This window comes from Zalophus californianus, chromosome 4 (genome assembly GCF_009762305.2).
Source record: "Zalophus californianus isolate mZalCal1 chromosome 4, mZalCal1.pri.v2, whole genome shotgun sequence".
Classification (NCBI taxonomy): domain Eukaryota; kingdom Metazoa; phylum Chordata; class Mammalia; order Carnivora; family Otariidae; genus Zalophus; species Zalophus californianus.
In genome coordinates this window covers 186,499,992-186,527,276 of record NC_045598.1, presented here as the reverse complement: position 1 = coordinate 186,527,276, position 27,285 = coordinate 186,499,992, and the positions used below count along the sequence as shown (strand labels likewise).

The 27,285-nt window shown below is 47.6% G+C and overlaps 1 protein-coding gene across 3 annotated transcripts in view; it reads left to right on the top strand.

The window, feature by feature from the left end:
• Positions 1-27,285, top strand: part of FAM135B (family with sequence similarity 135 member B) — a 272,184-nt gene that overhangs the window by 136,888 nt on the left and 108,011 nt on the right. The window lies entirely within an intron of this gene.

The following is a 27,285-nucleotide window of genomic DNA, read 5'->3' as shown; positions in this document are numbered from 1 at the left end:
CTTTAAAGACAAAACAAAAAAACCCTATAGGGATGGAAGAGAGAGAAAGCAAGGAGATAAAAAGACAGAACTATGGAAAATCTGCTTAACTTTAAAGATACAAATAGAGGTAGTAAAGATTATTATAGACATAAAAACCAGTAGAGTCGAAAGCTCTGGTCATAGCTACCCTTCAAAGAAGTCCTTTTGGAATTTCCCTGGCAATCGGGTCACTTCATTATTGGCAGTGATATTATGGTGAGTGGAACCGCATGCAATGAAATACCCGGAGACTCCGGGTGTAGACAGAGTGGTCTGCTTAGCTCCACCTGCAGGAGGCGTGGGCAGTGTGGGGCAGAGCAGGCTACTCAGATCACACAGGGCAACATCAAGGACTGCTGGTGGTTTATGGGCAGCAGGTTGATCAGAGCCTTTGGTCTAGAAGTAGCAAAACACTGGAGACCACCTGCCCCTCCTCTGACTCTGGGCAGAGTTAAGTGTCAAGTACGAGGCAAGTCACCCCATCTCCAGGGCGTCCCTTGTCTTCCACTCTGCTCCTCTCTCCGGGGAAGAAATCAGGCAACTGAGACTGGTGGGCACCCGGTCTCCTGTGTCCTGTGTGCATTCCGGAAGCCTGCGGTTCCCTGCTTGCCACTGCCTGTGTAGCGCCCCATCTCTACCCCACTTTCTGCCAGAAGAAGGTTGGTTTGATTGGCAGAGGGAGTAGGAATCCTGCCATCGCATGAACTCCTGTGTGACCCCAGGCATTGGCATTGGCAACTTGAAATTTAATTTCCTTACCTGAAAAATGAGGATAAAAACCTATCCTCTGTAGTATTCTTGTCTTAGAGATTATAAAGGAGAAGGACATTTTAAATTCGCAGAGATTATACATGTTAATTGCCAGGAGAGGAACTGGCTTAACGTCAGTATCCAGTCATTCTGACCTGTGAGTGGCCACACAGGGCTGTGGGGCTGGGTCTGTTCTTGGGGATGAGGCTGGGACCTGGAAATTGGGTGGGATCTGCACCCCAGCCCACCTGCCCACAGCCAGCCCCAGGTTCCTGATAAGGACTCTGGTCCTTCCCCGTGACTCTAGCACCTGAGGTCAGTTGGTGTCACCAGCGGAGGCTTCTCTTGGAGCTGGTGGTCCCCACCCCCCACTGTGAGGACCAGAGGGCTGCTGGACATCCAGCCACCGGCAAAGCCCGGCAAGGGGCTTGGGGAGAGGAGGACTTGCCACACAGAAACAAAGACAAATGAAATGCAGTTTGGGGGAGGAAAAAACAAAGCTTTTCTTCTTCTTTGGTCTGTTTTGACACAGGGCTAATTGGGGTACACTTGCTATATGCCCTTGGAATATACACAAGCATACCATTTAGAATGGAATGCTAACATAGAGGCCAGCAATAATTACCATAAGGATTGCTCCGTGAGTGAGCAAGAGATAGCTGTTGTGATTTCTTACTCGAAGTGATTTCCAGTTGCATTATTTTCTGTTAGATATCACTGCACTGCCAGGCACGCCAAAAACTTAGTGGTTTTAAACCATGATTTATTCTCGATGTTTTGAGTTGGCCGGCCTCATCCAGGTCATTCGTGTACTGCTTTCTGCTGAGATTTCTGCGGAGAGGATGGATCGTTGGAGATCATGACATCAGACATGTCTGATCCTTGGTTGGGGTGGCTGGACTGCTCAAGGGAACAGCTGAGCTTCTGTCTCCAGTTGGGTGGTCCAACCTTTTATATGGTGGCTCAATTCACTGAAGGGGGGCGGGTTGAGGGGAGAAAGGAGATTCTAGGTTTCTAACAGGCTGGGCTGGGAACTGGCCCAGGGTCCCTTCCCCACATTGCCTTGTTCAAGGCCAGGTGCAAGGCCAGCCCACCTTCAAGGGGAGGGGAATATACTTCACCCCTGATGAGGCGCCCTCTGCAGGTACAACAATGAAGGCAGTTTTAACAGTCGTGTTTGTATACAATTATCCAGACAGGATTTCCATCACATGCATGTAGTTCCAAGTAAGCAAAAAGAAAGAAAACCAGATGTTTAGACGATGAGGTAGGATATACTGAGAAACAATGAGAAGGAGTCAAAGCACGTGGGACCTAATGATGTCTTTGACACTTATTAGTGGAGTGGTCTTGCAGGGACAAATGATTTAATTTGGCTGTTTTGTTCCATTTATCTCTAAAACAGAAATAGAGAAAGTTTGCTGTGTCTAGAGGTGCAGAATTCAGTAGTGGTGAGAACCACAGGCTCTGAGCTTTCCAGGTTCAAATCCTACTTCCAACACTTCTCTGCTCTGTGGATTTAGAAAAGTTTTTTGATTTGATGGATGGATTGATTGATTTTTGGGTTCCTTATCTGTAAAGTGGGGCTGGTAAGAGGCACCTACCTCTGGGTTTGTGTTAAGGATTGAATGAATTATGCAAGGAAATGTCTGGAAGAGTGCCTGGCACAGAGTAAGCTCACAGTACCTGTTAGCTGGAGTAAATGTCCCTATTGTGCACATGGTGGTTATTCACTTAGCAGCTCTCTGCCCCATGCCGGTCCCTGGGACACATCGCTGGGGATGGGAGGCTGCCTTGCTGCTTTGGAGGAGCTCACAGTCCTCCAAGGGAGATGGACAAGTGTTCCACGAGTCCAGCAGAGGTGGATGTTGAGATGGGATCCCAAGTGAGGTCTGGAATTGGGAGCAGGGGTTGGCTCAGCAGGCAGAGGTAGGAAAGGATGATCTGGGCAGATGTAGCAAAATGACTGGGGCCTGAGCAGTGCAGGCATGAGCATAGGGCGGGAGAGATGTGGGGTGGCAGGGCCGAGGGGGGAAGAGAAACGGCGTGGCTAGGGGCCGAGTTGTGCTGACCAAGCGCACAGACCTCCTTGCAGCCGGTTGGCCCAATGAAATGAGAGCACTTCAGAGACACAAACCCAACACAGTTCAAAGGTGAGATGTTGTCTCATAAATGAAGGGGCATAAAGAATTAGACATTTTTGTTCTCTTCTTCAACATATCCGTCCTCTGGTAGCCACATTATGTAGAGATGGTTTCAGTTAGGCAGACGATTTAGATACTGTTTCTCAAGATGTGAAACAATTGCTCGTTGAATTTTCCAGGCTCCATGTTTATGGTTGGATTCTGTAAATAAGAGGAAACGAATAATTTCCCATGTGAAATGCAACCATTACCTGCCACCATTGCATTGTCTTTTTTCAATATGTTTTTAAAAGATGACTTGGGGAAGGTTCCTTCTGGTCTGAGTGAACTGTGTATCTCATGACTGTGAGGGGTTCTGAACTCAGAAGGGACTGTCCCCCGGGCATTCTGGAAAGATCCCAGCATTACAGAACAGACATGCATGCAGTCAGCTGACTGCACAGCCTGGGTGACAGGTGTCCCATCTGCTCTTGGAACTGGGGGCAGGGCAGAGAGGGGGCTGCTTCTCTGTGCACGTGACAACACTGGCGAGTGTTTGGCCCTGGTGTCTAGTGGGAATCTAAAGTCCACAGTGTCTTGGTCATTACCAGAAATAGAAAAGTATAAATTACAGGCGATCCCGTCATGATCCACTGAGGCCAGGATAAGTCTTGGCTGCCCCATACTTTTTCAGATGCCTCTACAAACCAAAGTACTGGGACCTCAGAGGCGCAGAGATGAATTTTGGTCACTTAAAATGTGTAACAGGAAGAGAAACCAGAGTGAGAAATTTTAAAATGTGATTTGCTTGCCTCAGAGCCTTGCTTACCCTTTGTGGGTCTCCCAGAATGGTCACTTCCTCTCTCCTGAGGTCGGGGTTGCGAGTAATCGACACGTCCGTGCCTGTGAATAAGTATTACGTCTACTTAATTGTGACAATTTCCTTCCACCACGGTGGTGCTATTTCATAGATTTTGCCGTTTCTTCCTCCCTGAAGGTGTTAGAAAATGTTCCCCTGGGGTGGGGGGTGACCACTGAAGTCAGGGAGGGCAACCTCAGGCTGTTAAGAGCTGCACACAGAAAAGGCATCCGCTTGTCACGGTTCATCAAAGCCCGAGAGAAGATAGCACAGGAAGTCTACATGGAAGCACAGGAAGTATACATGGAAATGTATAAAAATTACCATGATTAGTTTTAGTACTGTTTTGAGAGGTGATTTCCATTAAGTAGAAGCATTTAAGAGTTTCATCATGTAGGGGGTGCGGGGGGGGCATTTGTTCTTTAAATGAATCAACCTAATTTCTTTTCAGGGTCCATTAAAGTGCACCTAAATATCAAATATGCCTGTTCTCATGGAGAATACTAAGCAAGTAAAACAGCTGCGCTCCCAGGCTCTGAGTACCCACCTGGGGCCCGAGGAGAGCACTGCTCGGGGCCGTCGGAAGGAGGTCTCCGGCCAAGCCGAGACTTGAGTGATATCCTCCCCCCTGCTCAGCTCCAAGATCGGTGGTCAGCTCAGAACCACTGAAGCCCAGGTCCCTCACTTTTGACCCCCCCCCCCCGGGCAGACCAGGAGTCCACTCTGCCAGCTGGCCCTGTGACACTGGGGCCAAACCCGGTATTGCTTCTCCTTTGTCCTTGAGATGGCATCTTTAAGCCTGCTTGCCCTGCAAGGCCCTCCTCTGGAAGCTGTCTTCAATCTGCTCTATCTCTGCCTCTGTTCTGGGCGTTCCTTCCACTCTGAATGCCTGTCCCTCCCTCCCTCCCCCTCGGGTCCAGGAGACTGGAAGAAAGGACTGACGCAGCTTCTGGGAGGGAGATGTCCCACTGCATCGAAATTACCAGTTCCCCATCTGAACGTCCTCACAATTGCCTACACACACACGTACCTCCCCCATCACCGTGCTTCCATTTTAGGGTGCTCTCATCCCCTGCCACCTGTGACTTGGCTTTGGAGGACCACCCCAGGCTGCTGGGAGCACTTTGTTCAAGATGGGAACTTGCCTGAGCCTTTGAATCCCACTGTCCCTCACAGCCATCCCAAGCCCAGCCCGCACCCATGACTCTCCGTACAGGGACAGGGAAGCCCCGTGTCTTGTCTCAGGATGGGACAAGCTGAGATGTAACTCACGTTCCAGAGTCCCCTGCAGGATCACCTTTGCTGAAATGTACCCATGTCTGCCTCCCTGCCGACTCCCTGCCTTCCCCTGCCCCGTGTTCTCCATCCTGCTCTTACTGGAGCACATCCATAAGAAGTCACCAGCACGTGAGCCCTCGTCTCTGGGTCTGCTGCTTTATCAGTTCTATGCGGAAACCACTAGAAGTTGTATAGCATTAGTTGTATTATAGGAAGTAGAGTGTGAAGTTAACCAGAGCTGAGTTCACCTGGGTTCCTTGTGACCCTGGGTCAGGAGCCTCTGTGCGTAGCACCCTCTGTGAATGGAGTAACTGTGATAGAAACAACCCTGTAGGGCTGTGTGGGGGATCAGATGACATGCATGGATACACCAGGAGCCCCCATGTGCACACACGCCAGCTCATGGCCTCCTTGCTTCAGCTGCCCACCACGTTTGGCAGGAATAATCTCCTAATCCACCCCATACTCAGTGTGCATTCCTTGGAGACACTCAGCGTCAAACCCCAGTTTCTGAAAGTTGGCTGCCTGTGAGGCCGTTGAAGCGGAGCTTGCTGGCAGACCCTGCTCTCTCGGAGCTCAGATGCAGTGGTGGGGAACCGAGGGGCTGAGTGACAGTGACAGAGAGAGTGATGAGGGCCCGGGAGGAGAGAGGGCTGGCTGCTCCGGGCTTGGGCAGCCTCCCTGGGAGGGCCGCAGTGCTCTCTTCCCAGGTCTGACTCCATCAGGCAGACCCGACCTCCAGGGGTCCTGGCTTCTGGCCTGGGGTCGTCGGAGCAACTCTCTTTGTGTTCAGAGAGCAGGGAGAGCCCCCCAGCAGGTCGTCAGGGCCTCAGCCCACCCGGCGTCGGCATACCTGCCCTGCTGTTCCCCCAAAAGGGAGTAAGGCTCCTCCCCCAGGAGCCTGCACCTGGGTGGGGGCACCTGGCACCTGGCGAGCATGATTTAGGGACGGGCACCCACAGAGAAAGGTGCGGGTGAGTGAGGGACCCCTGATGCATATGGCGGAGACAACGGGACACAGGCTTCAGAGTGGCCTTCCTTGCGGGTCGGGGAGAACAGCGTCAGTCTCTAGGGCGCACGTACGCATGCACGCACGCACGCACGCTGCGGACCAGCCAGCTGTGTCCCACTCACACGGGAGAACTAGAGTCTCTGTAAAATGGAAGTCATCCTCCCCCTCCCCCTCCTTTCTTCATGGAATCATGAGAATTGAAAGTGTGAATATTGTGAAAGGGAGATTGACATCCTAAGCCTTCAGTACATTCTGGCTGTGTTTAGTTTTATTGAAGAAGCCACAGTCAGCAGACACGGGTGAAATTTATATGGACTGGAACTAGGCCTGATGGGTTTTTGCTTGTTCTGTTAATGCTCCTTGAGTGTCTGCTGTGTGCCCCGCACTGTTTCCGGAGCTCTCCGAACTCCCAGAGGACCCCCCCACAGATGTTGTCTTCCCTGGTGAACTCTCCATCACTGGATGTTCCAAGCCTGGGTTTCCAGGTTTGAGACCCTGGCACTGAAGAGGAATATTACAAGATAGTGTATACGGACTCCTAGTCCTTCTGGTGTTACGAAAATGAAGTTGCTTTTTATTGTATTTTTTGTGTGTGTGTGGATATTTAGGGATGTAAGTGAATCCTGCATGTGCAAACGATGCTTACAGCCCTGGCACCATGTGGCTTTATTCCGTTCTAGCTTCTCGGTGCCTATCAGTGTGTCTGGAACATAGTTGGTGTTCCCTGTACATTTACTGAATTGATGAAGGAAAGACCAGGGGATGGAACTTGGGCCAAAGAAAGAAAGAAAAGAAGCTGAATTCCACTCAATTAGAAAAAACAAAAACAGAAACATAGTGAGCTCAGTGATAATAGGGAGGGAGTATCTCAATGGAAAAGTATGCTGTTTCTGGTTCTCAACTAATAGTCAATAAGCTGTTGTTGTTGTTGTTTTTTAAAAGATGATTATTTGGAAAACAGCAAAGTGTCCAAGAGGCAAGACAACCTCTTTCTGATTTGGCTAAATGATCTCTGAGAGTCTAAGAATGAACCAAGGTGTGTGGAGTTGGGAGCATCCGTGTGGGAGATGTCTGGGAGGGGACGGACCCATCAGGCCTCCAAGTGTGGGGACCACACCCTGCAGGATCCCTGAGGGATCCAGTTTCTAAATCCTCACTCTTCACCCCTCCTAAGTCAGCTCTAAAAGTGAGATGAGATAGGGAGCAGATAAAGTACTGAAGAGGAAATTGATGTGGGGACACACAAGATGAACTTGGTGCTCTGTGCGAACCTTGAAATTCTGTAATTGTAGCTATTAAGTTGATCCTAATGGCAGATAATCGGATGGTTTTATCTTCCCTGCTCAGTGACTTACAGCTACATGAAGAAATTCCAAAGTCTTAATGCCTTAACGTAAAGGACCTCTTCCCTGAGGATAGACCTGCGTGGCAGAGGGTCCTCATAACTGATCTGCCTGCAGGTGCATTTTCATCCAGGGCTGATGAGAAACGTATAAACATGCAAAGAAGTATTTGTTTCTGAGCTAGCCGAGGTGGTTGAGCAGATGAAATAGTAACTGCCAGAAGCAGCAGAGAGCCTGTCTCTGTGTGCTCCAGACTCTCCCAGACATGCTCCCTGGCCGGATCTGGGGTCCTCTCTCTCCACCGTGAGGAACAATCAACTTTGTCCTGGCCAGTATTTCCTCAGTGAAAATGAGGGAGTCTGTGCCCCCATGACATGTGGGTTTTTTTTTTAATCCAAGGGATCAGGGATGAGTATATCAGAACCCCTAGAATAGAGGGAGGGGGAGCATTCTCAAGACCAGATTCCTGCTGAGGGAGATTCTGCACCCCCCACCCTGGGTCCTGGGAGCTACTTCAGAACCTCCATCCACCCGGCCCCGGGTACTCTGACTTTTGGTGACCCCACTCCACTTTCTAGGAGACGTTGAAATGTACCAATTTCCCACACTGAATACACATTTTTTTCTGTAAAATTGTTTTTATTTTATTATTTTTTATTTAGAGAGAGAGAGCACGCACGTGTGTGTGCACAAGTTGGGGGAAGGGGGAGGGGCTGAAGGAGAGGGAGAGAGAATCCCAAGGAGGCTCCACACTCAGCATGGAGCCTGACGTGGGGCTCGATCTCATAACCTTGAGATCATGACCTGAGCTGAAATCAGGAGTCAGACACTTAATTGACTGAGCCACCCAGGTGCCCCTAAAATGCATTTTTAAAATTAATTAGCTCCAAATAACTATTTGTGAACAGTTGTTATTTTTCTGCATACTCAGGAAATGTTGCAAAGTAAGACAGTCTACCTACAAGATCTTTGCAAAAGCAGTGTAACATTTATAAAGACTAAATGTGAGCAATATATTATTTCAAGGAAATTTAATGAAGTATTTATTAATTTGACCTTGCAGCATTATGTTTATATCTCGAATCCCGTTCTTTTGCTTTAACCTCAATCATTTAGGCCCTTGGGCAGCTTGGAGACTCCAGGCATCCTGACAATGGTAGCCAAGCCATAAAGCAGGCCATGCTGATGGGCCTGTGTCCTACATACGGGCACAGTCCATAATTACTGGACAAGTTGAATCGGTGGCCATTTCAATAATAAAAATGTGAAATTTTCCATTTCCACATTTATTTTAAGAACTAAGTTTCATCCATGCCAATAGGACAAATTGGGCCTTGTGCCAGAGACAGAATAGTCAGGTTCTAAGGGGCTTTGAAGGCAGAGAAAGCTGGATTCACGTCTTGGCTAAATCTCTTATGGGCTTTGTGCCTTCAGGCAAGTCACTTGATCTTCCTGAATTTCAGGTCTTTTATCTGTAGGATGAGGATCATAATTTGTACCTCACAGCACGCTTAAAGGCTGAAATTGGCCTTTCCCACAGTGTGGTGTTAACACCGATATTGGTTAGTAATTGTATGGGATTGTGACTGACGCAGACATGACATATCAGGGCTTAAGCCAGATAAAAGATGGTTTTTCACTCACATTAAACTCCAGATGTGGGCAGACCACATTGGCATGGTGCCATCACGTGGCCATCAGACCCTGAGCTCTGGCTGTCTTTCTGCTTCTTCATCCTGACGAGCAGCCTCCACTATCGAGACCCCCTTAGGGTCCAGGCTGACTTCCGAAGCTTTGGCCGTGGCATGTGAGCCACAGGCTGGAGAAGGCAGAGAGGAAAAGCAGAGTGAGGGTGTGCAGTCCCTTCCTTTCCCTGGGGGGAGCCATGGGGGGGGGGCGTGTGATGTTCCTACATCTCATTTACTATTTATTTATCTGGCCACACCTGAGAAACAGAGACGCCGAGAAGAGCAGCCTTTGAAATGGGCACCATTCCAGGTTTGTCTCTGGGAAAGAAGAGCCTTTGATTCGTCCTCTGCGCCTCTCAGCCTTTGCCCTGAGACCACTGGGAAGAATCAGGATGAATTTAGCAGACCCATGAGATAATGCTCCTGAATAGTAATTCCTATGGAAAACTTTCTTCATTTTCAATTTTCTTTCGAGACTGTGTTTAATTCAAGAAAAAAATGTGTTTTAGGATAATAAGCCTTTGCTAATCTTCCCTTTTTTTAGCAAGGAGAGCAGGGGCAGGATCAACTCCATTACCTGTATCTGGTTAGACTTTAATGACACTGATCTGTTTTTCCAAACAAGGAAAGACATGCTGCAAAATCAATGTATGCGTTTATTTGGGGTCTTAGGGATTGCAATCTAGGAGACAGAGACAGCCGAAATTGGGTGTGCTTCATGCCTCAGGCAGGAGGCAGGGTTTTGAAGGCAGAAAGACGCAAGCTTCCATAAAGTGTTTGAAAGACTTATGTTTGGTGCTGACAGCATTTAAACTGACTTTCTGATACGTGATTGGCTGTTTAGTTAACAGTATCGTAGTGTCTCTGTTTCAGTCTAAAGTGTGAGGATGTTTTCCAGGATGTGTTACCCTTGTTGCTCGGTCCAGAGCACCAGGATGTTTTCCAGGACGGAGCTAAGCTGCGGTTGTCCAAAGTCAAAATTCCATTTTCCACATGGTGTGGATGTGCCTGGGTTCTGCCTCCACCCCACTGTAAACAGACACCCCAAGCCATACTTACTCCATTGTGAATCTTTCATTGTTCCACAAATCTCTCCTATGTATGGAAAGCAAGAACAGCTTCGTTTTTATTTAAGAGAATGATGCCAATTCCCCTTTAAGTTAAATTTTAAAAGCAGAACAGATTATTGCAAACAAATATTAAATAATTCTTAATCTCAGGAAACAAACTGAGGGTTGCTGGAGTAGTGGGGGGTGGGAGGGATGGGGTGGCTGGGTGATAGACATTGGGGAGGGTATGTGCTACGGTGAGTGCTGTGAATGGTGTAAGACTGTTGAATCACAGATCTGTACCTCTGAAACAAATACTACATTATATGTTAAAAAAAAAGAAGATAGCAGGAGGGGAAGAATGAAGGGGAGAAAATTGGAGGGGGAGACGAATCATGAGAGACTATGGACTCTGAGAAACAAACTGAGGGTTCTAGAGGGGAGGGGTGGGGGGATGGGTTAGCCTGGTGATGGGTATTAAAGAGGGCACGTACTGAATGGAGCACTGGTGTTATACGCAAACAATGAATCATGGAACACTGCATCAAAATGTAATGTAATGTATGGTGATTAACATAACATAAAAAAAAGAAGTAATGCCAGTAGAGGTAGTCTGGGGATATAGTAAAAATCATCCACGTTTTATATAAATGACTGGAGTTGGGTAATTGGATACATTAAATCCATTGGTAGACATGAAGCTCCCAGCTCAGTGTCTGAAGAGTTACGTTGTACTGTGAGCCACTTCTATTTCTTGAAAGAACAAGATTCAAAGGTACTCTTTATAGAGTGCCTCTGATTCATTGCCCTATTTATGTGTACTCAGTAAAAAAAATTAGGAAAATATTACTTAAGACAATGGTACAGAGCAAAATTCTCCCACAGAGGCTGACAATTTGAACTAGATACATTTTAAACCAGAGCAGGGCTGTCCTGGAGAGTGGGGTTACTAGATCAGGGATTCCCACAAATTGGCTTTCAGTGCATCTGTCCAATACGTTCCTTCTCCAGAGTTAAGAGGATGGGATTTATGTTCAAATTTTTCTTATGCAGGAAAATTAACAGAAAATGCTCCTCTTTTTCTCACATCTATATTGTATTGGGGCAGTTGCAGAAACCACATTTCCCATTTTGTCTTGTTAGCTAATTGGGACTATCTTAAGGGAGAAGCCAGGAGGAATGTGCTGCCTCTCAAGTCTGCTTTTACTCAGAATGCTCTTGAAGGAAGAGCCTGAGAGTCTTGTTCTGTTTTTCGACATTGCTTTTTCCCCCCGCCTTTTTGGTAATAGTACATCCACTTTAGGCAGGCAGTAGGTTGTAAAGACTTGACTTCGCTGGACCCAGCACGTACATATTCTCGGGAGAACGTTGAAACCTCCATGCACAGAGCCACCAGCCACTGGTTCCTTGTATGCGCGATGCAGTGGTCTCTCACCAGCACTCCCGAGGGTCAGTGCACCACTGCCAAAGGCTGACCTTTATAACCCGCTCACGGAAGCCAGAGGACTGTTTTTTTACTTGTGGATAATTCAGATGGTGTTGGTTCCCTGCTCAGAATCCACAGATGATGATGATGAGGGTGGTGGGGACAGTGGAGAGCAGCAGTGGTGGCTAATGCTTTATGTAATGCTTGATAGGCACCTGGCGCTGTTCCCTCCCACTCTTTGAAAATACTTCTTCACAGCAACTCTAGAGGGGGGGTACTGTTATCATGCCCATTTTCCAGTTGAAGATACTGACGGACACCCCTGGGAAGGGTAAGGTCGGGATCCCGTCCTAGCCAATCAGTCTGGCTCTTAACCTACGACATTGTATTGCTTCTTGTAGATCTTGGAGTAAAATACAAACTCATGGGCAGGTACTGGTTGGCGCCTTATGATCTGATCCAGGACTTGCCCCTCCCCCTCATCTTCTGCCCCTCCGCCCCATCCGTCTTACTTTTCCTTGGACACATCATGCCCATTCCCAGCTCAGAGCTCCTGGGCTTGGGGATCCCTCCACCTGGAGCCTGGTTCGCTGTGTCAGGTATTGGCTTGATGGCACGTCCTCAGAGAGAACTCTTGCCTTAGGTTTCTAAACAGATTTCCCACTGTCACTCAGATCCCTACTCTGCTTTAGTTTTCTTCAGACAACTTCAGCTGATTTTATCTTATCCTCATTTATGGTCTGTGTCTCCTCTAAGATGTAATAGTCATGCCCCCTTTTGGTAAATCATTACCAAGTGCCTTCTATGTGCCAGGAAATAGAATATTTTAAACATTTTGTGTATGGGAATGTACTTAACTCATTACCCCTCCTGCAGGTGATGGACCCCTTTTTGCAGAAGAGGAAATTTAGGCTTGTAGAAGCTCATGGACTTTCTCACGGTCCTCCAGACACTAAGTCATGGAGCCAGGATGCGAACCCAGTGAGTCCGGCAGGTCTGTGTGGCCCCTCCTGCACCCGCAGTGCTGAGAACAGGACCTGTAACAAGCAACAGCTGAAGGAAAACATAAGCTATGTTGAGAAATGGCCCTGCCACCCAGCAGGTCCAGTAAGAGGGACCTGCACCTCAGCCTGAATCCCTCCCCTGCCCTCACCTCCACACTGAATCAGAGTTCAAGTCCCATCAGTTGGGACTTTCTCCTCCTCAGTTCTCTTGGGGCCTCTCCATGTCTCCTGATGTAGCTATGGCTCAGCCTCCTCACTGACCCGGCCCCCCGTATGCCCCCAGTGTCCCAGTCATTCACAGAGTAGTGACAGAGCAGGCCTGCAGGGGCTGCCCAGCCCATGTTCCGTGGATGGGCTTAAACGGCATTGCATATGCCATCCCAATTCTACTATTTAGATATGTTAAACTTCCATAAAAGAGGCAGTGAATGAAATGTTTGTATTATGATCTCAGTCTCTTCCAGTCTCTCTGGGTTTGAATCCTGGTTCCACCTCTTTGAAACCGTGAAACAAGTGCTTGGTGCCTCAGTTTCTCTGTCCAGAACTGAGAGCAGGGCAGAACCTCCCCCAGAGGGTCACCTCAAAGATTCAGTTCTGTAATGGGATTCCCCAGGAGTGTGCTCAAATGTCAGCCGCTGTCTTCCTCCTCGTCACCATCATCAACCCATGCTGGACTTGCTTCTCTCGCTGGCTGTCTTTGAGCCGTGCATCACTGTGGGAGCGGCAGGTGCACACATTCGATCCCATTCCGTGGCCCCCACACTCAAGGGGGCCCCGACGCCAGGCCCAGATGCCGCGGCTGCTCAGCACAGATTGGCGCCGCAATGTGACAACAGACGGCAGCCCAGGTCATGATTATATTGTATCCTGTGCAATGTCAGCACTTCCTTTGAGTTTCCCTTGCTTTGTATTTGACTTTAATATTCATGAGGAAGAGTGTGAGCATTTGTTAGCTGTAATTAGAGATAGAACTTTCCAACAGAAATCGATGACAAACCTTTGTTTTCCAATCACTTTCAGGACTCTTGAAATATCAAGGCAGATAGTGATCTTGGGAGTTAAAATGAAAAACAGAACCAAAACCAGTGTTGGGGGATAGGCACGGGAGCAATCAGGCACCTATCACACCGACGCTTATAAACAGTAATTATTGTAAATGTTAAATATACCGTATCTTATGCAATCAGGGGAAAAAGCAGAGCTTACCTGTGCCTCCTTAGCTGCTGATTTCAAGCTTGCGTGTCAAGCAGGATGGCTTCTTGGTTTCATTTTCTTGCACAAATGTTATACGTTTGCAATATATGAACTAAATGACATTAATAAAACCATGCTTCCATGTTTTACAGATTCGATTTCAATATAAGATTGAGTTGGGAGGGAGGAGTAGTGACTCCATCGCCTAAAAATAATTCAGTATGACCGTGTGCACAAATGCCCAAGCACAGGGAAGTCCAAGCTGGCTCCAGGGATGATCTGAGCCGTGGTTAATTCATGCGGAGCCACCAGGAAACAGCCAGAGGTTAAAGCCAGCGGTGCAGACAAGGTTACACATGGAGGCTTCTGGGGCTGGGTGGACGTCCGGGGGCGGGGCGGGGTGTGCAAATGAAAAGAAGCTCATGAAGAGGCTCAAGGAGGAACTGAGGGAAAGAGAGCAGGGAGGGACTGGAATTCAGAGAGGAGGTCTCAGTTTCAGGGCCAGAGTTAGAGAGAGGTTTCTGATAGGGAGTGGGAAGCATCCGTTAGCAGTAAATTTCTAAGTTTTGGCTTCAGAGTCTTGGAAGTCAAACTTTCCACGTCATCCCCTGACAGGTGCCATGGCTTAGCCTGGACCAATTCCCTGCTCTTTCTCTGACCCCCACCCCACGTGCTTATCCCACCTCCGTGTTTCCCTGGTGAGGTCCTCCTGGATCATCAAATTCCCCAGCCCTGTTTCCTCTTCCCCCTTCCACAGAGCCTTTTATCCTCCAGGCAGGAGTAATCTCGCCTCTTAAAATCTTTTCCTAATGTTTTAGCGGAACATCCCGTATGATTCTTACTGTTTCTGACCACGTAGCACGTGGATTAACACTCCCTCGAATGTGCTGGCCCTAGAATACAGGACATTTGCATGTATCTCCCTCTGTCTCTCCTGCCCTGCACCCCTTCACTACCACTCTGTCTTCACAACTTTGCCCACAGGCCACATGCTCCCCGGAAGTCTCCCCTGGCCTGGCTGAGTGCCAGGTGCCTCTGCTCTGGGGCATCCATCGCTGCCATTATGTATTTGCGTGAAAATACCTGGCTCTTCCTTTGGTCCCTGCAGCTTCAAGCTCAGTGAAGGCAGGAAGCATGTGCTCCTGTATATTCTCAGCACATGACCCATCACCCAGTGGTTTCCTTCAGGGCCAGTAGCCTTGTTCTATAGATAAGAGGACTTGTCTCCTCTATAAAGTAGTAGCTCCCAGGAGTCAATGTCAAAGCCACCATGGGAACACGCATGCGGGTTCTCAGACCGGTACCCTTCTTAACAGGCTAGACTGTCCCTCTCACCTAGGAACGCTGTCTGAGAAGTCCATGCCTTGGGAACCTTTACTGCATTGGGTGCCCATCCTCCTTGGGCTTCTGCATTTGAGGGACCGAAGCCAAGGGATTACTAACCAAAGGAATGAAGCAGCAATGGTGGAGTTTTAGAGTTGAATCAGGAGTGTGTGAGGACCTATCATGGTCTAACTCTTCTTTCTGGTTAGTTTGCATTCATTGAGAAAAGATTCTGAAGATCATCGCCTTGAAGTCTTTGAAGTAGGAGCCAGAAGAAATTGGAAATGGGAATTAATTGGGAAATTCAACACTGCTTTAGGGCCAAAAGGGACTTTAAAGATGCCGTGGAAACCTTGCAGACCTGGAGTCATTAAATGGATTGGCCAAGGTTACTGGTCAGTGGACAAGCTGGAATTTTAAATTCAGGAACTTGAGATCTAATGGATATTTTCTCCTTCGACAAAATTTTTGTTCCAATATGAGAAAGGCCCTCATTTGCCATTTGAATAGTGAGGAATTCATTTAAGATTCCTGAGTTTTAATTTCCTGTGGGGAAGAAGAGGCCATGTTTTGTTGTTCAACCAAATGGATCAAGCGCCATGAAGCTCCTAGCATAGCACATGGCACTGTCAGGGAAGATGACTCCTTGGATTCCATTCCCCCTTTTCTACCAACAGAACTCTACTTTTCCTAGGAAAACGTTTTCTCAGCCATGGTGCTTATTGATTTAATTCCCACCTACAGGTCTGGCTCTGATGAGCTTACACCAATCAACATATCCCTTGGTCCTGATCCAGGGAGGGACCTCTCTTCTCTCTCTCTTCTTCTGGATATTGGGCTGCAGAGATACTGAATTTTGATACTGCTGTGTCCATTTTTCTATGATAGAATCTTGGGCTGTTTACACAATGATCGGGAAGGGAACTAGAGAAAGGGAAAGCCAAAAGAACATCAGGGTTTTGGGTTTCATCCCTGAGCCATAGAATTAAGCCATCCTTGAAGCTAGAACTGCCATTGGGTTATGATTTGAGTTTTCTTTCTTGTTGAAAACAGTGTGAGTTTAACTTTATGGCCCTTGAAACAGATTTCTCAGGAGATATTTAATAAGTAAGAATTTTTTTAACTTCCCCTTAATTTTAAAGTAAGTGTCTTTGAAGACTGTGGAGGAGGCTGCATGATGTTTTGGGGTCCACCGTACTTTAAGGACCCTGATTGAAGGGTTAGAAGGACCTGCTGGATGTCCTTCAAGCTGAATTTTTTTAAGAGGACTCTGAAGTTGCAGATGTAACCTTAGCACTTTTTACCAAACCAGCCTTTCCCACCTCCCCGGAGGCCCGGCCAGGGGGCTTTGTAGGAGTCCTTGATCCACAGCCACGCGGCAGACTCTTCTTCCAGCCTGAATTGTAGCTGTGAGCACGTGGGGCTTTCTACGTCTCTGCCCTGCCCTTGTCTCATTAGGGAGGTGGATTCTTGGGGTGGGTTTCTCCTAATGGCAAAACGCATGCATGTTCATTGAGAATATATTTAAAACCAAAAGTGCAGGAACACAAAGAACCCCATAATGCCACCGTCTAGGTATCCCATAAGCATAGCGTTTGGTGAGTTATCTGTTCAAATTGTTTTCTTTCCCTCTTTTTTCCCATCACCTCTTTCCCCTTTTCTCTCTCTGCTCTTTCCATGTTTCTTTCTAAACTCCTCTCTTTCTGATCTCTCCTGTATATATATGTAAACAAAATTGAGATGGTTCCACAGCTTGTGTCTTTTATTTCTGTTTATTTCAAGTGTTGGCATTTCATTAATTAGGCCAGGAGCTACATCTTTTTACTGCCTTCCCAATTTTCCATGTATTGGATCTCGGGTGACTTGTTTAACCTCTCCGTGAGATTGCGTGGTCTGATCACAGTGTCGTTTCTTTATAAATGATGACGTGATGAACATTCTATGCCCGAGTTCGGCCAGTGTCTTTGTTGGCTTAGAAATGTCTTACAAGAGCCAAGCGCCTAGTTACGTTAATGAGCGTGCATATAGATGACCTTTTAAGGTCCCAACCTTTCAAGAAGACTTGCTAGTCTCCCAGTTTAAATATAGCTACCTTGATCCAGCCACTTTTTAGCCAACTTGTTTGTTCAGATTCAGGCTAATATCAGCTGGCTCTGCATGGGGCATTTTATGGAAAGTTCTACATACAGCCGATAGTTGATACATTTTGCAGATCACAAGAGTATATAGTGGGTACGGAGGTGCAGAGAGGGCCTGCCACCTGTCACAGGCAGTAGTGGATAATGGGATGGAGGCAGCCGAGTGAGTTTGCACCTTGGCCAAACCCCAGGGGTGGTGCACATTTGCTCCTCCTGCCTTGATTTTGGACTCCATGAGGACAAAGGTTGGTAGGGTCTTAGGTCACGTTCCCTCTGTCAGCCTCAACTTTCCCTGCCATAAAATGGGAGAGCTAATAAGCAGTGTTCATGGTATTGCTGAAAGAGTTAAGTGAGGGATGGAAACAATGAGATGAGGAGCGGTAGCCTAACGAGTGGCTCATGTCCTTCCACAATAAAGGCACTACCTGTTTCCTTGTCTGGATCTTGCTGTAAGACTTTTTGATCAGTCATTCCTTAGCTCCAACCGAAGCAGAGCAGTTGCCAAAGAGGAGGAGAGAGAGAGCCATGTGGAGCGCAGGATGCTGGCTGAGCACACACAGCCCCTCCTTTCCCTATCAGAAACTGGTGTGACCGGTCCACAGTGGCCAAAGATTGGAGACAAATGAGAGTCATAGAAAGCACAATTTTGCAGTTTTGAATTTTGCAACAGGACGAGCCCTCCCAACCTCGCAGGTGCTGTTTCTATGGCAGAGCAAAGATGCAAACCAGTACCCAAGACTGCATTCCGCCTCCACCGTGTGCCCCGTGACCTTGGACATGTTGTGTAGGCTCCCCGTCTCACTTGATGCTTCCATATGATGGTGCTCATGGATACACTGCACACGGCTGTGAGGACGGGGTAAAATAGCAAGCACCCCAAAAGTGCCCGGTGCACAGTACATTTCATTAACTGTGCAATCTCTAGAGCAGGGCGGATGGAGCAGAAAGGGTCTAAGCAGAGGCCCCGGGGGGAGGGGGAGGGGAGGATGAGTTGTGCCCCTGACCACATTCTCTAACACTCAAGGTACTTAGAGGGTGGAGGTAGCCAAAGGATGGCACCTTGCTCCACAGCCCGGGCCGTTTGAGAAATGCAGCTTTGCATCCTCACCCTACCTGAGCCTGGGTCATGATTAGAGCAGATGCATGGATGGACCCCGGAATAGGGGGTGGCAAGCCAACTGTAGGGAAGGGATATCTAAGCTCCTCAGAGAATATAAATTATGGCAAATTTACTGCATTAAATTAAAATAGCAAATCTTGTGTAGAGGATTAGATATTCCATAAATGCCTTCTGGTGCAATACAAGAAGATCATGGATCAACCATAGCAAACTTCTGCATAGAATGTATTGCCTAGACTACAAAAAAGTAAGAACCCCCCCCCCCCCGCCAAGGAGTGGAGGGAGGATGGGCAAGAGAGACACCAGCAACATAAAAACAGAGCAATAAGCGGGGGCATCTCTGAGGGCAAATGCTGGTATCAGTCCAGACCAGGAGCCTCAGGTGTGGGCCTCCCCGCTCAGCCCCGGGAACATTAGCAGAGGAAAGGAAGGGTAGAAAAGTCCCAGTTAGTGCAACCCCAAGACACTCATTAGGCGTAGATGTGATTCCGTTCTGCAGGAGAGCATCCTCCATTCATGTCCTCAGGATTTTCACAGATCCCATTCCACCAAATACAAACACTCAGAAAAAAAAATTCCAAACGCACAAATGCACCTTGTATTCCGGGCTCCATCCCTGTGTTTCCCTTCTGTGACATCCTGCGTCTCCTGAACCATGTAGGCCAGTGGGGTTCCCGTGAGCTTCTGTCCACAGAAGCCACTGGTGGAAAACGGGAAGTCAGGAAGGAGGGAGAACGCCGCCTCCTTTTCCCCAGCATCTCTGGTGGGGCCCCTGGCAGCTGTAGCAGCAGGGGCAGACTGAGCAGGGCCCCCAAAGCCTCAGCAGTGTTTGCACAGCATCCTTGCTTCCCGCTCTGGGTCAGCAGCGAGTTCCCAGCAGCCCTGGTTAGCTGGAAGTATCTGCAGGTGAGCAGCGGCAAGTTGGAGCTCCAGGGACAGGAGTGGCTTCCAGAATCCCCGTGAGCACCGACAGCCCCTCCCTCTGGGCATTCCCAGCCCCTCCAGTACCTCGGTGTCCAAATCCCTGCACTGGGTCCCTTTCTGCTCAAAAGATCTGGCGCCCTTTCTGCCTTCCTGAGTGGATACAGCTACAGTGGGGAAGTAAGCTACTGGAAGCGAACATCAACAGAGACAGTTGACAACGGGACCAAGCTGGATCTGCCAAACCAAATCTGAATATCTTAAGTAGGGCATTTTCCCTTGAAATTAGGAGAAAAACTAAAAAGCCCACAAGTTAGAGGTAAGTGTGTTGGATATGTTGAGACCATTGAGGTCTCTTGCAAAGGAAACAAAATGCAGGCATTTACTGCTCTTCAGAGACCAACGGCATCCAGGGTAAGGTGCCACGTGAAGCTTCCCTGGGTTGTTTCTCTGCAGATTGATATCCCACTCACCACCCACCCCATGTGATTGTGCATCCCCCCAGTTCAGAATAACACTTGTTGTGGCCCTAACAGATGCCTTAGATGGTGCCTTTACTTTCTTACCTGCATCTCCCCCACCAGGGGTGGACGGATTCTGAATCCAGCACACCCCCGTGGCTCACGAGGAGCTCAGCCGTGCTTCATGACGGGGTCTCTGGTGTAAGCTTCTGGGGTATTCTGTTGATCCCTCCCTCCTGGAGAAGCAGTGCAGCCTTTTTAAACTCTTGTTTTAAAGCTCCAGACATGATGTAACTTCTTTATAAAGTGTCCAGGCTGCACTTCTGGCCTGGTGTGTGTGACCTCGGGCCATCTCAGCTTCCCATGCGTGCTGCCCGCCCCCCCCCCCCCCCCGCAGTGCTCCCGACAATCTCTCACATCGCCAGCTGACCGCTGGGGCTAGTGGCGCCCTGCCCCCCTTGAGTTAATTGGATGTTTCATGATCATTAAATGAAATGAAGAGAAAAATGTTGGCTAGCACTTGGAGAAGCTCCCAGGATGCTTGAGATGGAACAAGGATTCCAAAAGCAGGTGAGTGAACAGAGCTGTTAGGCTGACAGGCTGCAGATGAGTCCAGTACCGAGGGGGGTTAGCCAAAGTGTACTGGGATGACTCTGGAGAATAAGGTGTCCCTGTCCCTGCCCTGGGAAGACATGACAGAGGTGGGCACAGTGCTGGGGAAGGTCCAGAGCCAAGGGTGCAAACCTGAGCAGAGCTTAGGAACTATATATTGAATGAGTAGAAGTATGATTCACTCATCACTCCGTCGACCCATTCATCTGCAGGTGCATTCTTCAAGGGCTCTGAGGGGAAAGTGCAAAGGTAGAAAATGAGAAGAAAACCTTCCATTATCCAAGGCTTGTGATTCCCTTTAGGTGGGGGTTTCATGGTGATTACGAACTGATTTCTCCTGATTGTGGAGGCTTGGCGAACAGTGTGCAAGAATCTTCCTCCTTTGAGGAGTGATGCTCTGAGATTTGACTGACAGTTGAAAAGGCTCTAATGCTGCTGGCTGAGCTGAGGGTGTATTTAAAGGGAGGGAGGGAGGGAGAGAGAGAAAGGAAGAAAGAGGTTTTCATCCACAAAGGACCTGGACATGTGCCCAAGGAAATGAGGATTCAAGTTGACGGTGGGTAATGAGAGGCTCAGCAGGAAGGTGCTGGGATGGTAAGCGAGCAAATGCAGGTATGACTTCATAAAGCCTCAGTAGGTCAGGAGGACCCCTGTTGCAGGTAGACTTCCAGCCTGCAGAGGCAAGCCCCACACCAGAAAGGAAACCTGTCTTTACTGCAGACCCACAGTGTGACAGCACCTTCCAGGCTCCGCAGGGTGAAGAATCTTAGACACATATCCTAGAAAAGGTTTCCGGGGGACTTTGTCATCTGGTGCTGTGTTTTCGAAAAATTTCCTGTTTTTGTTTGCTTCTGTCACAAAAAATATTTTGATTACCACCGTGGCCCTGGCCTCGTGGCTTCCCAGTACCGGCCAGTACCGGCCCTCCTGCCTACATGGTATCGGCTCCCCCCACAGCCTGTTTGCCTGCCAAGTTCCAGCCCCGGTGGCTTCTTGCAACCCCCCACAGCCCCTGCTGTCTCTCCTCTGCCTGTTTTAACATGATCTTTCCCCTCCATGTGGTCTTTTCTCCCTTGCCCTTCCCTCTGCTTCTCCCACCTTCTTTTACTGGAGATCCTTCTGGTGTTGTAACAACCTGCAGACTTACCCCCCACACACACACACACCCCGGACATCGCCAGTGTCACACCTATGATGTGCCTCCTTTCTCCCTTTCTCCACTCTTGTATAGTGCGAATTACTCACCAGCCATTATGAGCTCCCCCAGGCTGGGGTCTTGCTCCCGGCCATATTCTCCTGCAGAATGAAGTAGGCACTCAGTAACAATGTATTTAATGCTTGCATGAACAGACTTGATTTGTTTTCCTCAAGAGTGCACAGCCATGGTAGGAGGGAGCAATGGAGGAATCCGCATGGATTGGCCATTCCATTCTTTTGCCGCATAAAGACTACAGCTATGTTACTTCAATATTTATACTGTTAACTTTGTTACATAAGTGACCTCCTTGAACATATTACAAAGAAGGCTAAAGTTATCTTTGCTATGGAAAGGCAAGACCCCGCCCCTTCCCAAAGAAAGCATTGCTGATTTGTTGGTATATATTCTCCTTCTTCTTTTTTTCATGCTCTACGCACCACCAGGTAACATGTAGATGCTGGGTTTTCTTACCTTTACACAATCTGTTCACATACCCTGTTGGGGGCCGTGGTGTGCTGAGGTCTTGCACCAGCTCCCGAGAGCTGGCTGTGCTCCTCTCTTCCCGGGTTTTGAGACTTCACCAAGGTAGGTTAAAACTGGCCATGGGTGGGACTGGTTGCAGCAGAAAACCCGCAAACCCCACAAGCCTGGTGTGTTTGGAAAGTCACTTCTTAACCCATGTACCAGCATGCTACTATCTGGGGGGTCTTTGGTAAATCAAGAGGACTCGTAAACATTTGTGTGCATGCCTCCTTGTGCAAATGTGTGGAGAGCTTCTCTAGGGGAGAAAACAAGAAGCTCCACCACTAAATCAGTCTCAGGGTGCACAGATTTAATTTTTTTTTTTTTTTTACCAATGACTGCCAAAACTGCATCTAACGGTGCCAATTTAAACTCCCAGCCACAGTTTATGAGGCTATTTCTCCCCACACATCTAGAGGGATAGCATCTAGTATCATGTTTTCTTTCCTCTGCATTTCCCTGAGGTTGACCCATCTTTTCATGTAGCCATTAGTCCTTTTTATTTCCCCTAATGTGAATTTCCTATTTATGACTTTTGTTTCTTTTTCTTTGGGCCATTTGCTCCTTTGTGATGCAGTTTTGCTCCCACCCTCTGGCCAAACACATCTTCCAGAACCATTGTTTGATCTGTCAGGTGGAAAATCTCTTCTCCTGAGCTGTAGCTTGTCCTTTAACTTTGTAGGTAAATTTTGTCCTAAAGAGAGTCCAACCTTTGAAGTATAACGTATCAAAGATTCTGCCTATTGACCTGTCCAGATGAGCTCTCTTATCACACCGTTAGGATTTATTCTTCCCAAAAACCTGGGGCTATCTATAATAACACTCCCAATTACAGGAGGAGAAGCTGAGGCTTAGGGAGGTAAAGGCTGGGACAGAATCTGTACCTGGGTCTGTTTGGCCTCATTTTCACTTAGCCTTTGAGCCAAGGCTCCATGCTGCTACTGCGGGGCACCCTCGGGGCCCTTGCCAGCCATTCCCAGCACCTCCTGCTGACTCTGCCTGCCTAGCATCTCGACCTCCTCACTGGGCTTGTTTCAGCCACGCAGGTGTTCCCTGCTGGGATCTTCTTGTCCTTCCAGATGGTCCCCCTTGGGTCAACCTTAAAATAGCACCAGGCCAGCTCTTCTCCCCACATGTCTCAACTCTGGTCCATAAACAATGCCCCCTTTCTCTCAACAAATTCCACTTGCCTAAGCTTATCCTAATACATTAGCCTCTATCCTGTTGACCTTCACTTTCGGAGGTATGAAACGTGCACTGGCCCTCTGGTTCCCAGACTGTGGGGATCTATATCAAGCTGGCTGAGTAGGCACTCCATGTCTGGATGAAAGGAGGTGACACGTCTCTTCTCTCCTCCATTGGAGGAGGTACAAACAGAGACTGACTTCCCAGCAAGGACTCTTTCCAAACATCTGCACATATGCTTTCTCCAAAATCCTTTCTTCCCTCTCCATCTGATGCCATGTGACTCCCCTAACCTATCCAAGGGTCAAGAGCCATGGTTCCCACCCTCTCCCTCCTGAGCCCTGCTCTTGAGTCTGGCCCTTCACATTGGTTTGAGGGTCAGTTGTGGCCCCTATCAAACTTCACTTTTAATAACCCATAAAAATGCTCGTTTCTGTAGGTTAACCAACTGGAATTTAAATAAAAACTTTAAAGAATGCAAAAAAAAAAAAATCCCAAATCTAAAAAAAAGAAAAGAAAAACATCATGTAAATTTTTAAAAAAATTTTTATTGTTACGTTAATCACCATACATTACATCATTGGTTTTTGATGTAGTGTTCCATGATTCATTGTTTGTGCATAACACCCAGTGCTCCACACAGAACGTGCCCTCTTTAATACCCATCACCAAGCTAACCCATCCCCCCACCCCCCTCCCCTCTAGAACCCTCAGTTTGATTTTCAGAGTCCATCGTCTCTCATGGTTCATCTCCCCCTCCGATTTACTCCCCTTCATTCTTCCCCTCCTGCTATCTTCTTTTTTTCCCCTTAACATATATTGCATTATTTGTTTCAGAGGTACAGACCTGTGATTCAACAGTCTTGCACAATTCACAGCGCTCACCATAGCACATACCCTCCCCAATGTGTATCACCCAGCCACCCCGTCTCTCCCACCCCCCCACCACTCCAGCACCCCTCAGTTTGTTTCCTGAGATTAAGAATTCCTCATATCAGTGAGGTCATATGATACATGTCTTTCTCTGATTGACTTATTTCACTCAGCATAACACCCTCCAGTTCCATCCACGTCGTTGCAAATGGCAAGATCTCATTCCTTTTGATGGCTGCATAATATTCCATTGTGTATATATACCATCTCTTCTTTATCCATTCATCTGTCGATGGACATCTTGGCTCTTTCCACAGTTTGGCTATTGCGGACATTGCTGCTATAAACATTGGGGTGCACGTACCCCTTTGGATCCCTACATTTGTATCTTTGTGGTAAATACCCAGTAGTGCAATTGCTGGATCATAGGGTAGCTCTATTTTCAAATTTTTGAGGAACCTCCATACTGTTTTCCAGAGGGGTTGCATCAGCTTGCATTCCCACCAACAGTGTAGGAGGGTTCCCCTTTCTCCACATCCCCGCCAACATCTGTCGTTTCCTGACTTGTTAATTCTAGCCGTTCTGACGGGTGTGAGGTGGTATCTCATGGAGGTTTTGATTTGGATTTCCCTGATGCCGAGCGATGTTGAGCACTTTTCATGTGTCTGTTGGCCATTTGGATGTCTTCTTTGGAAAAATGTCTGTTCATGTCTTCTGCCCATTTCTTGATTGGATTATTTGTTCTTTGGGTGTTGAGTTTGATAAGTTCTTTATAGATTTTGGATACTAGCTCTTTATCTGATGTGTCATTTGCAAATATTTTCTCCCATTCTGTCAGTTGTCTTTTGGTTTTGTGGACTGTTTCTTTTGCTGTGCAAAAGCTTTTTATCTTGGTGAAAACCCAATAGTTCATTTTTGCCCTGGCTTCCTTTGCGTTTGGTGAGGTTTCTAAGAAGAAGTTTCTGCAGCTGAGGTCGAAGAGGTTGCTGCCTGTGTTCTCCTTTAGGATTTTGATGGACTCCTGTCTCACGTTTAGGTCTTTCAACCATTTGGAGTCTCTTTTTGTGTGTGGTATAAGGAAATGGTCCAGTTTCATTCTTCTGCATGTGGCTGTCCAATTTTCCCAACACCGTTTGTTGAAGAGACTGTCTTTTTTCCATTGGACATTCTTTCCTGCTTTGTCGAAGATGAGTTGACCATAGAGTTGAGGGTCCATTTCTGGGCTCTCTATTCTGTTCCACTGATCAACATCATGTAAATTTAAATCATTTTAAACAATTAATGATGTAAAAATGATGTCCTTTGTTTCATATGTGATACTTGAATGTTATAATCAAAAAGATTCATAATGTCAAGTGTATGAAGAGCTTTCATTAAAGTATCTTGTTGCTGTTAAGAAAAATGATTGTTTTCATCTTTAGACTATGAGCTCCCCCACTACAAATTAAGTGTGCCATATTTCCTTCAGTCTTGGTTTTTGCAGCATTTAGGACATTATAACTAAAGGATTACTTAAGTTTTGGGGGCGTTTTCCCCTTAGTATAGCCTAAGTCCCAGGAGGACAGAAAGTCTCTCTCCTTTGCTGCCATGGCTCACATCAGGCTCAATCCCCAGCAGTATCCTGCCATGTCGGTCTACTCCTCATCCCTGAAATACGCTCTTCCCTGGGCCTCTGGGAATAAAGCTCCACTAGTTTTATTCTTGACTCTGGTAGCCCTTCTCTGTCTCCACGGCAGAGTCACCTCTCTGAAAGTCAGGGATGCCTACACCCCTCCCCTCCAGGGCTTCCTGCCTCCCTTCCTGTGGTTTATTTTACTCCAAAACACAGTACCATTGGAGGCTTATTGATGGTCTTTCCCTCCAACCAGAATGGAAGGGACACGTCTCCCTCACTCAGGGCTTTGTGCTGAGTTGGTGGATGGATGGGTGGGTGGAGGGATGAGAGAGAATGACAAGACTCTCACATCACTCCCAGAACTCAGGGAAAGAGCCCTTCCTCTCACCTCTGTCTGAGACCTTCACCTGGGCAAACACTCCCCAGTATTGATTGCTTTGGTTTAGAGCAGTTCAGGTCGATATTGTTAAAGTTTAAAGCTCAGTAAAAGTCATGACTCCTGAAAATGAATGTTTTTCTTTATCTTCCTTGAAGTAAATGTACTTCACCTCAGTTTTCTGAAATACGTACCGATTGGCTGACCCACATTTTTACGGATCGGTACCAATGACACTAATAAATTTCTGTTGATTGTGCAACTGAACCTACCAGGCATTGTGCTTGGTCTTTTGTAAATATTATAAATCCTCCCAACAATCTTTGGAGGAAAATACCTCTGTCCCTATTTTCAGAGGAGGAAACAGGATCTCAGAGAGTTTATTAATGAGTAGAGTCAAGGAGTGGGGTGTTTCTGAATCATTGCTGTGGTTGGGTTATTAATTTTGTTTCCTCAAGTGGATAACCAGACTTCTCTGTCTTTTTGTAATTTATTGTAATGGTCAGGTGAGAAGGAAATGATTTTTTTTAATTAAAAAGGTCAGTGAGTTACTACCTTTATACTTTTGTCAAAACTAATAATACACATTTTTTTTTAATTCCACATTCAACAAATACCTATCAAGCAGCTACTGAACCTGCTCAGGAGGCTTTAGGTCTTTTTGAGCAGAAAGAACCTAGCTGGCATCGAGGACACAGTCTAACAGGGGAGGTCGCCATTTTTATTCCCCCTAATATCACGACCCTCAGAGATGTGCATTGTGTAATGAGAGCCTGTAATCAAGGATTTGACCCCGTGACGGAGATTAGAGAGCACTTCCTGGGGAAAGAGATGCTTGAACTGAGGGCAGGAGGGTGAGCAGAAGTCAGCTGGGTCCTCAGGGAAGAGAAGCCCCACTGCGGGTGGAGGGAACAGCATGGGCGCAGCTGATGTGGTGACAAGGAGGGACTGGCTGGCCAGTGTGGCTGCAGGGCAGTGAGCAGGGGAGCCAGGGGTGAGATAAGGACAGAGAGCGAGAGAGGTGGGGAGGGCAGAAGGGCTTTGAGGACTCCATGGGGAATTGTTTCTCTTTACCCTAAAAGGTATGGGAAGATTCTGAAGGCTTTTGATCAGGGCAACAGCTTGGTCCTATTTGCATATTGGAAACATTCTTCTCTGGAGACTTGATGGGGAGTCAGTCCGCATGAGGGGCAA